Below are 9,395 nucleotides of genomic sequence, written 5' to 3'. Positions count from 1 at the left end.
TAAGTTAAGAACTTATTTGTACTATTCTTTTTTCATTTTTTTAATGATTGTCAACCCTATTTATATTATTAGTTGTAATATGTCACTATTTGTGAGTTCTTGAGAACTTATTTATACTATTCTTTTTTCATTTTTTTAATGATTGTCAACCCTATTTATATTATTAATCGTAATACATCACTATTCGTAAGTTCTTGAGAACTTATTTATACTATATCCTTCTGATAACTTTTCCCAGAAATCTTCTTCAAATGGTTCGTTATATCAACTTCATTTCAGTTTGCATTAATGGAACTTGTAGTCTCGTAAAGGAAATCAGTGGAGCAATAGACATTTATTGTTCATTTGTCATCAGACTTGTTAGTACATGAGAAATGTCAAGAAAGTTTTACAAAAAAGAAGTTTAAAAAAAAAAAAATGGTTGTGAATGAAAATTCCAAACACGTTGATAGAATACTGATAGTTGTCATTACCGCGTTGACGTACTTGAAGTAACACAGGTTCGTAAGTTTCCTTACTCGATCGCGCGTTCGAACGATGGTTACCAACGGCAAACGAAACGAAATGGAATGGAAACGGAAATCCGGGAAGAAGAACGCAAGAAGAAAGGTTGGAGGCGCGTATGCGTGGCCGTCGACGCTCGTGTGGGACAACATGTCATTAAATCGAGAAAGCTCTCGCGCCGCCTGCACTTGTCCGTTCAGGAAGAAGCACCTGACGGCGGCCACGACACAGGGTGGATTTTCAACGGTCGGAAACATAGCGGCGCATAGTGATTTCGAGGGTAGCCCCGACTGGAAGCCCTGTTCGATAGATGATCGATAATGAGACGCAGGTGCTTCTCTCCAACCTCACCTTCTTCCAACGTGTCTTCTTCTATCTCATTCTCCTCTCCATTCTTTTCGTCTCTTCCGGTCTTAATCGATATTTTCTTACGCTCTTGTTTTCGTGGGTTGCAATTTGTTACTCTGTGAGTGTTTCGTATCTACTATCTCTACATCAAACAACACTCAAAATCCATGCTTTGATACAGAAGCGACAAAACACTTCGTTTATCCGAACACGTCGGGTGACAAAATCATTCGGATAATTATTAAAGATACAATATAAATAATGTTTATTTAATAGGAGTAATGACAATAGAACAACAAATAATTAAACAAGACAAATAACATTCAATCAACACGATTTAACAACTCAAATAAACTCTTTTAACAACACAATCGACGCTTTTAACAGCTCTATCTGAATTGCTCTCTCACGACTCTCACCGCTCGGTTTCTCAACTCGCTCGACTCTGGTCTTTTAAAAAAAGAAAAGCACGCCATGCCTACGTTGTGCTTCTCGCATCACATTCATATTTCATCGTACTTCTATAATCAACAAACAGCCATTTGTTATATTTAAATATAACTAAAATTATAACTACAGATTAATTATAATAACCGATACTACATAATAGAGACAGCTTCCTCCATATCTACACTTATTCATTTCGATAATAAAAGATAGCAGATAAGGATAATAAAAGTTGATCGACTATGATTTCACCTATTTGAGGTTCGATATTAACTGGTTCGGATAAAGAATGTTCCCACTGTATCTATCAACTGTTTAATATTTTAGATTATTTTTCTTCAAGAGTTTCAACTCCTTTGACTTCGTCGCATTCGACGATTTGCAACACATCGAGAACAACTTGCAATAGGTTCGTCTTCCTCCTTCTCTATTCTTCTATCCCTTCGTTTTCCCCGTCAGGACAGCGTCCCAAGAAACGGGAGATCGAGCTCCGGGGTGTCTGAAAAGTTAAGGTGGCTCACGCGAAACACAGTGAATCGAACGATTCAGCTCAAGTACCGGACCTATCGATTGTTTCTTCGCCGGCATTGGCATTGTGCTGTCGCGGCGAAGACGAAGAACGAGTCGGTTCGTTGGTTAAGTCTTGCTTTGGTCGGTTCGGCACCGGAACACCGGCGAGTGTGGCCCGTCTCCGTGGGGTGGGAGTCGAGGGGTGGTGGCGCTGAAGAAAACGACGGTTGAAAGTCGCAGCCCGGTTTCTCGTGTGGGACCTTCAGGTGGACGTGAAACTTTTTAGCTCTCCACGGCACTCTCGATGCCGCTCGGGGTGTGCACCTGCTATACACCTGTTGGCCGTTGGTTGCTCCTGCTGGCTGCCGTGAAACAAATGCGGCCGCGGCTCTCCCGCCGCCGCCGACTCCTCTCTAGCTCGTCCGTTAGAGGGAAAATCGCTTTGACCTTCTTCGCCGCCACCTTCTCTCGCCTGTCTCCAAGGAGGCGCCCGCACCTTCTGCGTGCGATCACTTCACAATTCCCATTTCCCTTTCCTTTCTTCCTTCCTTCCTTCCTCCATTCATTCTCCTCTCTTTTCTTTTTTACGAAACGCTTCCAGCCGTGTTTCGTAAGTTCTCGAAAGTTCTCGGTGCCCGTCGTCGTCAGACGAGGGATTGTACGCGCACCCACGGCCCGACTTGCAAAAGTATTTGCACATTTACTGTAGAACATTCTTGAAATTTCACTGGTATTATATTACGAGATTGTATTGACAAAATTTTAAACCGGCGTAGCTATTTTTAACCGCTCGCGCTTAAAAATTGGCGGCAACTGATTGCGGACCATAACGAGTAAACCGTATACAATAATATACGGATATCACTGGATATCGTATGATATCACTGAAGTAAACAAAGGATAAAGGCAATACGCGGTACATTCGTAGAGTAAACAATTAGAGCAATAAGGTAGAAAATAAAAGGGCAATCTAGGATAAGCGAAAGAGGAGTTAGACAATGCAGTTGAGGTTAAATTGTTAAGTATAGGGTAAAAGTATAGTGTAGGTTAGTGTTAAATTGTAAAAGTATGGCACACAAGTATAGGGTAAATATGAAGAGTGAAGAGCGAGAATGAGAGAAACAGAGAGAATGAGAGAAAAAAGAAGAGAAATGTAAATCAAGTCCACTTTCATGGCTGCGAAGCCGAAAAATAAAACTACCTATCTATCTATCTATCTATCTATCGAGAAGTAATAAATTTATTATTTGTTTTGCCTGTGTTATACTTAAATTATACTTAGAAACTGAGGAAATATTGCAATTTTGGGACAAAAGAAACTTTTGGGTGGCACGTCATTCCAGCGCAAGAGGTTAAATGTACAATAACTGTTGAAGGTTGGGTGTCATTGATAAAAATTATAAGATGTTCCACGCGACACGCGTGAAGACTAATGTACAAGTACTTTCGCCTACCATTGGACGTGTCGGATTGGTACAAAAACAGCGCGACAATGAGAAATGGAGAACGCGAGTTTCTCGGATAGGACGAGACGGCTGGTAAAACGGTGACTACCGTTGCGAAACGTAACTAAACGTCTCGGGGAACAAAAACGAGAGAGGAAGAAACGATTGCGCCAGAAGAAACCCCGGCTGCTCGCTGCTTCGAGCGTAGCGATCGAATTGGATCGAGCGATTCGATTATGTAATTACCCTTGACTTCGTTTTGGTCGGTTCGCGGTCGATTGGCAGGCTTGTCCCGTTGGTCGGTGCTCGAGCGTCAAGTTGATCGCGGGACTAACGTAAAAAAAAAAAAAAAACACGTGGAGCCGAGTTAGCAGCTCGATGAACGTAGGGAGAGAGAGAGAGACGGGCAGAGACGATCGGTAATGGCTGGCAGTTTCCGGTCGTGGAACGCCGCCTCGCCCATTCTTAGACCGTTTTCAGCGAAAGCGCACAGCTAATAGTCGGTTCAACCGGGGGGGTAATTATCGCAAGAGTAGAATCGTCGGATATTCCGGAGTGGGAGGGACACGAGTATGCCAAAGTGAAATCGAACGAAGGATTGCGAGCACGCGAAGATTGTAGAAACGCGAGTTGAAAGAAGAGAAGAGTTAGAGGAAAAAAGAGAAGAAGGAGGAGAGAAGGAAGAGAAGAAGAAGAAGAAGAAGAAGGAAGAGGAGGTGGAGGAAGGCCTGATACACTTTTAATACGGGACCGAAGGAGCCCCCTGCACAGCAGGTGCACCGCAGGTGATTCTGCTCGTCCTTCTCTCGCCAGGCAGGCTTCCTCTCACGACTTCTCGACTGGTCTGCACCCTGCGTACGCGATCTCCCACAGTGGTGGACTCGTCTTTCTTTTTTTTTTCCGCGAGGAGCACACACGGCGATCCTTTTTCGATGGATCCTTCCTTCTCTTCCTTCTTTCACTCGCTCTTTTCACGGATCCGTGCACCGCGAAGGCTCGATCGACGGTCACGTCGGCAGCTTAGATCTCGGGCGTTGCGTTATCGAGTGGAATCCGATCGTGATATTGGCTCAATTCTTCGTTCCTTCACGACTCAACGTCTCTTGGAACTTTGAGAGAAGTGAGAATGTTTTGATGTAATGCGTATCAAGTGATGTATAGTTGTATAGGAGGTAAGGCTAATAACGGAAGAGGCTCGTTATCGCGGGAAGAAGGCTCGAGTGGAAGAAGTTCCCGAAGAAGTTTCGCTACGACGAAAGTCGGCGCATCGGCGAACCGTGGGAAAGTCGAAGGGCGCCAACCGTTTTTCGAGAGAGCACAGCGACGTGGCCAGAGACGCTGGGGGTGGAACGCGTAATTGATACGCTTCGTAGGGCCGTGTTTGAATTTCATTAAGACTCTGACGCCACCTCGGGATCCATTCCGCTTCACTGGCTCGTCCACTCGAACGATCAGGAATCCGCTAGCTAGTCACTCTCTCCATTTCTCTCTCTGTCTCTCTTTCTTCTGGCAACGGTCTCACGATCCAAAAGTGCATCGCTCCTCGAGCTTCTTTCCCGAAGGATTAGCTTTCCTGAACACGCAAAAATCGCATGGGAATGTTCAGAGTGAAAGAGGATAACCCCTCTCATAGTTTTTGCGACTAACCTGCGGAGGAGGTCAGGGATATAGCGTTGCATCTTCGTGAGATTTAACGACGAGCAACCGTTCTGATAAAGTCCCAAACATTTTTCGAACATCGAACAAAGTTTAAACAGCTTTTAACAATTTTTGGGAAAGTACATGTCTGAAGAGTAAAGTTTAAAAAAAAGGAAAAAGAAAGAATTACAACGCAACATTGTATTCACAATTAGTAAATTCTTCCGTGGATGTGGATACACGAAAGTAGGTAAAGGATATAATAATAATTTATTATTCTGACCGGTGAGAACTCTTTGAATATAACGAACAAGATGCATTGTACGAAGTATGTAGATAATATTAATAATAATTACTGTACGTATAGTTAGACTAAAAATCACGAGAAAATGTGAAATAGAAGAGAAAAGGAAGGAGGAAACACATTAAATGCCAATATTGTATCGGTTATTATAATTAGTCTGTAGCCATAATTTTAGTTATGTTTAAATGTAACAAATGGTCTGTTTTTTGATCATAGAAATACGATGAAACGTGACGCGAGAAGCAGAACGTAGGCACGGAGCGCTTTTCTTTTTGAAAAGAGCAGAGTCGAGCGAGTTGAAAAATCGAGTCGTGAGAAAGCATTGAGAAAGAGCTGTTAAAAGTGTCGATTATGTTGTTAAAAGAGTTTATTTGAGTTGTTAACTCATGTTGTTTGAAAGTTTTTTGTTGTTTCATTGTCGTTACTTTTATTAAATAAACATTATTTGTATTATGTCTCTACAATATTCCTCATACGTGGAAGAAAGAAAAGTCGACGAGCGAATTCTGTCTGTCAAATGAAGACAAATAAATGCACAAATAAACATATAGACAATAAATGTCTATTTGTGCTAATAAAATACCAGAGTATACTATCCACAAGTGGATAGTATCAAATATACAAAAACCATGCCGCTAAAAAGGCAGAATGAAGTCGTGATGCGAGGATCGTGAAAGTCATCGATTCTTCATCGGAATGGTAACTGCCGATCTCCGTAATGAGAGCTCAGATCGAAGAGATCAGGTCTGGCTATCGACATAAATGGGCATCGGCTCGTCAGTAAAAAGCTGGCGGTGATACGGCCTGTCAGGAAGCAAACGCGTGCTTTACTCGCGGTTCGCGAAATTACCAGAGTTCGCTTTCCTTTCGTCAGCCGAGAACTCGCGGCCCGGCACGAACTCTCCACGTTGGACACGTGCACTCGTGAAAAATGTCGGTTGCACGCAAATCGTGCGTCGCAGCTTATTGTCCGACTCTCCGGGTTCACCTGCTGGCTACCGATGAAGAAATTCTGACAAAGAACCACACAGGTGCCATTCGGTTTTCTTACAGTGTTACACCGAGGTGCTTAAAGCGTATGTGCAACTATATAAATAACCCGTTGGCCCGCGTTGCGCAACAACCGAGCGGTGAAAGAAAAAAGAAAAGACGAAGCTCGCCCTTCCACCGGCTTCTCCGCGGCTTATCAGGTGAAAATCGCGCGTGACGTGTGTGTCGGTGCCGCTAAAAGGATTAGCACGGCGGAACAATACGCGAGGGATCTAGCGGTTCATACCTGGGAGATGAACGCCGTCCTCGAGAAGCAATATTCCCGCGAGTAATTACGTCCTTAATCAAGGATGAGGCAACGATCGCGAGATCGGCTAATTACAGACAAGATCGACGCCGAAAGAAGAAAAGACCAGTACTGAGTCTTCTTACTTGGAAAAAAGCGAAATAACGCGTGTCACAGAGATGCAAGCTGCGCGCAGTTCGCGCTCGGACCCCCATAAAAGAGCGGCGCAGCTACGTTTCTTTTTTCTTTTTTCTTTTTTTTTTTTTTTTCGAAAAAAATCCGAGTCGTGTGTTCTGGGGCACACGGTCGATTCGGCAAGACAGTCACAGAGAGAAAGAACAGAAAGAAGAAGAAGAAGAAGAAGAAGAAGAAGAAGAAGATGACGACGACGACGATGATGATGACGAAGAAAAAGAAGAAGACCGGGACAGAGAAACAGAAGCACGGAAGGAGAATGAAGCTGGGGAGAGAGAGGCGATGGCGATGGAGAATGAAACGAGCTGGCCGCGAACAGAGGGTTGAAGAACGGGTTGAAGAAGTGGAAAAAGAAGGACGAGAAGAAACTCGGCAACAGGCCGAAGGTACCGGTGGAGGTGAAGGAGGATAGCGAAGGGGCAAGGTGCTGCCAAGGTGGCGGTTAGGGCAGCTGATCTTCGAATAGCAGCAGGTGAATGCGAAGAAGCTCGCGCCCGTAGAAGGAACGAGACAGCCAAGATGGTAGTTGCGGTAGATGCGCCGCTGGCTGTGGAGGAGGAAGAGGTGGAATCCACGCGTGCATAAAAGGTGTTTCGTTATTGTTACCAAGCGCGCGCGCGCGCGCGCGCGCTACCCGTCTCCTTTCGATTTATTAATCCTGTTCTCGTGGCAGCAACGGGCACTCTTTGACACCAAGACCAACCGATCGGACCCAATGTGCAACGTGCCTTGTCTGTCCTTGATTCGTCCATTCGTAACTTTTTTAATAACCCGGGAAATTCGTCGTTCGTTAAAAATACAAAAGTGACACTTCATTCGTTTGAACGAAGGCTACCGGAAAATGGTTCTTCTATGGTTATAATTTTCGACACTCGTACTCTTTTATGTCTTTACAAGGTATTCTTATCTTGAGCCGATTCGGAGAAAATTGTTCCAATGATAACGCGGCGCCGTGTCGGCAAGGTGTAATTTTAAATCACTTTTTCGTATCTTTTGTGTACAACTGAATTACGTTTTCTATTTCATATTGTATAAATATATATATAGTATTTAATAATATATTATACTAATATATATATAGTATTTAATAGTATAAATATATACTATTATATATATAGTATATATATAATAGCATGTACAAATATATACTATTATATATATACTATATAATAGCATGTATAAATATATACTATTATATATATACTATATAATAGTATGTATAAATATATATTCTTATATATATACTATTATATATATAGTATATATTATATTTATAGTATTAATAGTATAAATATATACTGTTATATATATAGTATTTAATATATAAATATTAAATACTATATATATAATAGTATTTAATATATAAATATTAAATTTAATATATAAATATATATACTATTATATATATAATATAATAGTATATTAAATTTAATATTATACATTATTAATATTATAGTATTTAGTATATATAATATTATTAATATTATACATTATTAATATTATAGTATTTTATAGTATATAAATAGAAAATTTTATAGTATATAAATAGAAATCGATCTTGTTGAATTTACAACGATACATAATATTCTAATATAATGGTCACTGAACTGAATACTCGTAACACATGAGGTAGAAATTTTCTTCAGATCAATATTCACACGTTCGTAACTACAATAGCGCAACATATTAAAGCACTACGATAAAAACCTCCTTTCGAACGAATGCGAGCATCACTGTATCATCGTTTAATTTACTCGTCACGCTTGTTACCTGTCCACGCGTGGACTGTTCGCAACGGTATCGATCTTAGACCAGATTTTCGAATCGTCGCCGGTGGAGAACCTCGTGGAGAAATCAACAGATACGAGTTATCGATCGGTATCTGAAAATAATAGCCGATTCTTGCATCGTAGGTCCCGTTGGCGCCGCGCACAGAGGGAAACACGCGTTTTAGCTGAATCGCTGATGAATTTATGACCGGTTCCGCGGCGCGAAAAGGCTCTTTGATGCGCGTGCACGTACTCGATCAACGACATTCTTTCCCATGCCCCGTGGAGGATACGAAGCCACGTCGAGGATTTGCCGATACCCCCGCTGTTCCTCGAAGCCCTTTTCCCCCTGATTGCGGTTTACAAACCGAGCCATCACTCGAAACTTATCCGTTACGTAATTACGAGCGTCAAACACGAACGAACGTTTTTTTCAGAATTACGCGCGACAGCTACGTATTTCACGTAGTGGCTAATTTCCTTCGGTAATTATGAAATTCATCGACGCCATATTTAATTCTCCACCTTCGATTCTTTTTAAGTATTTTTGGAATAAGTATTTCTTTCTTTGATTTGTTAAATTTATTTCTAGAATAACGATGGCGAAAATCGTTCATTTTACTAATATACATATATCGACAGTGGCACATAATCGTAAGTTCTAGTTAATCTTATTTAATTTAATTTATTATTAATTTTATTAATATACGGAAGTCTCAGAAGTCAATCAGTGCGGGCAACTTCTTATTGAAAATTGCTCTTATCGTGCAAATATTTTTTTTATTATCAAAACTACCAATCGATGGTTCGAGTTTAGTTATTTGTTATTTCTAATAATTTATATGATAATAATATTTTTGATAGTTTCAGTTATATTCTAATAATTATGTTACAGTGACCATATAATAATGATTAAATTATTCTGTTGACTGAAGGTCAGAAAAAGAAAGAGTATTTTC

Source organism: Frieseomelitta varia, unplaced genomic scaffold, assembly GCF_011392965.1.
Source record: "Frieseomelitta varia isolate USP_RPSP 00005682 unplaced genomic scaffold, Fvar_1.2 scaffold_302, whole genome shotgun sequence".
NCBI lineage: Eukaryota > Metazoa > Arthropoda > Insecta > Hymenoptera > Apidae > Frieseomelitta > Frieseomelitta varia.
This window is presented reverse-complemented; position numbering follows the sequence as displayed.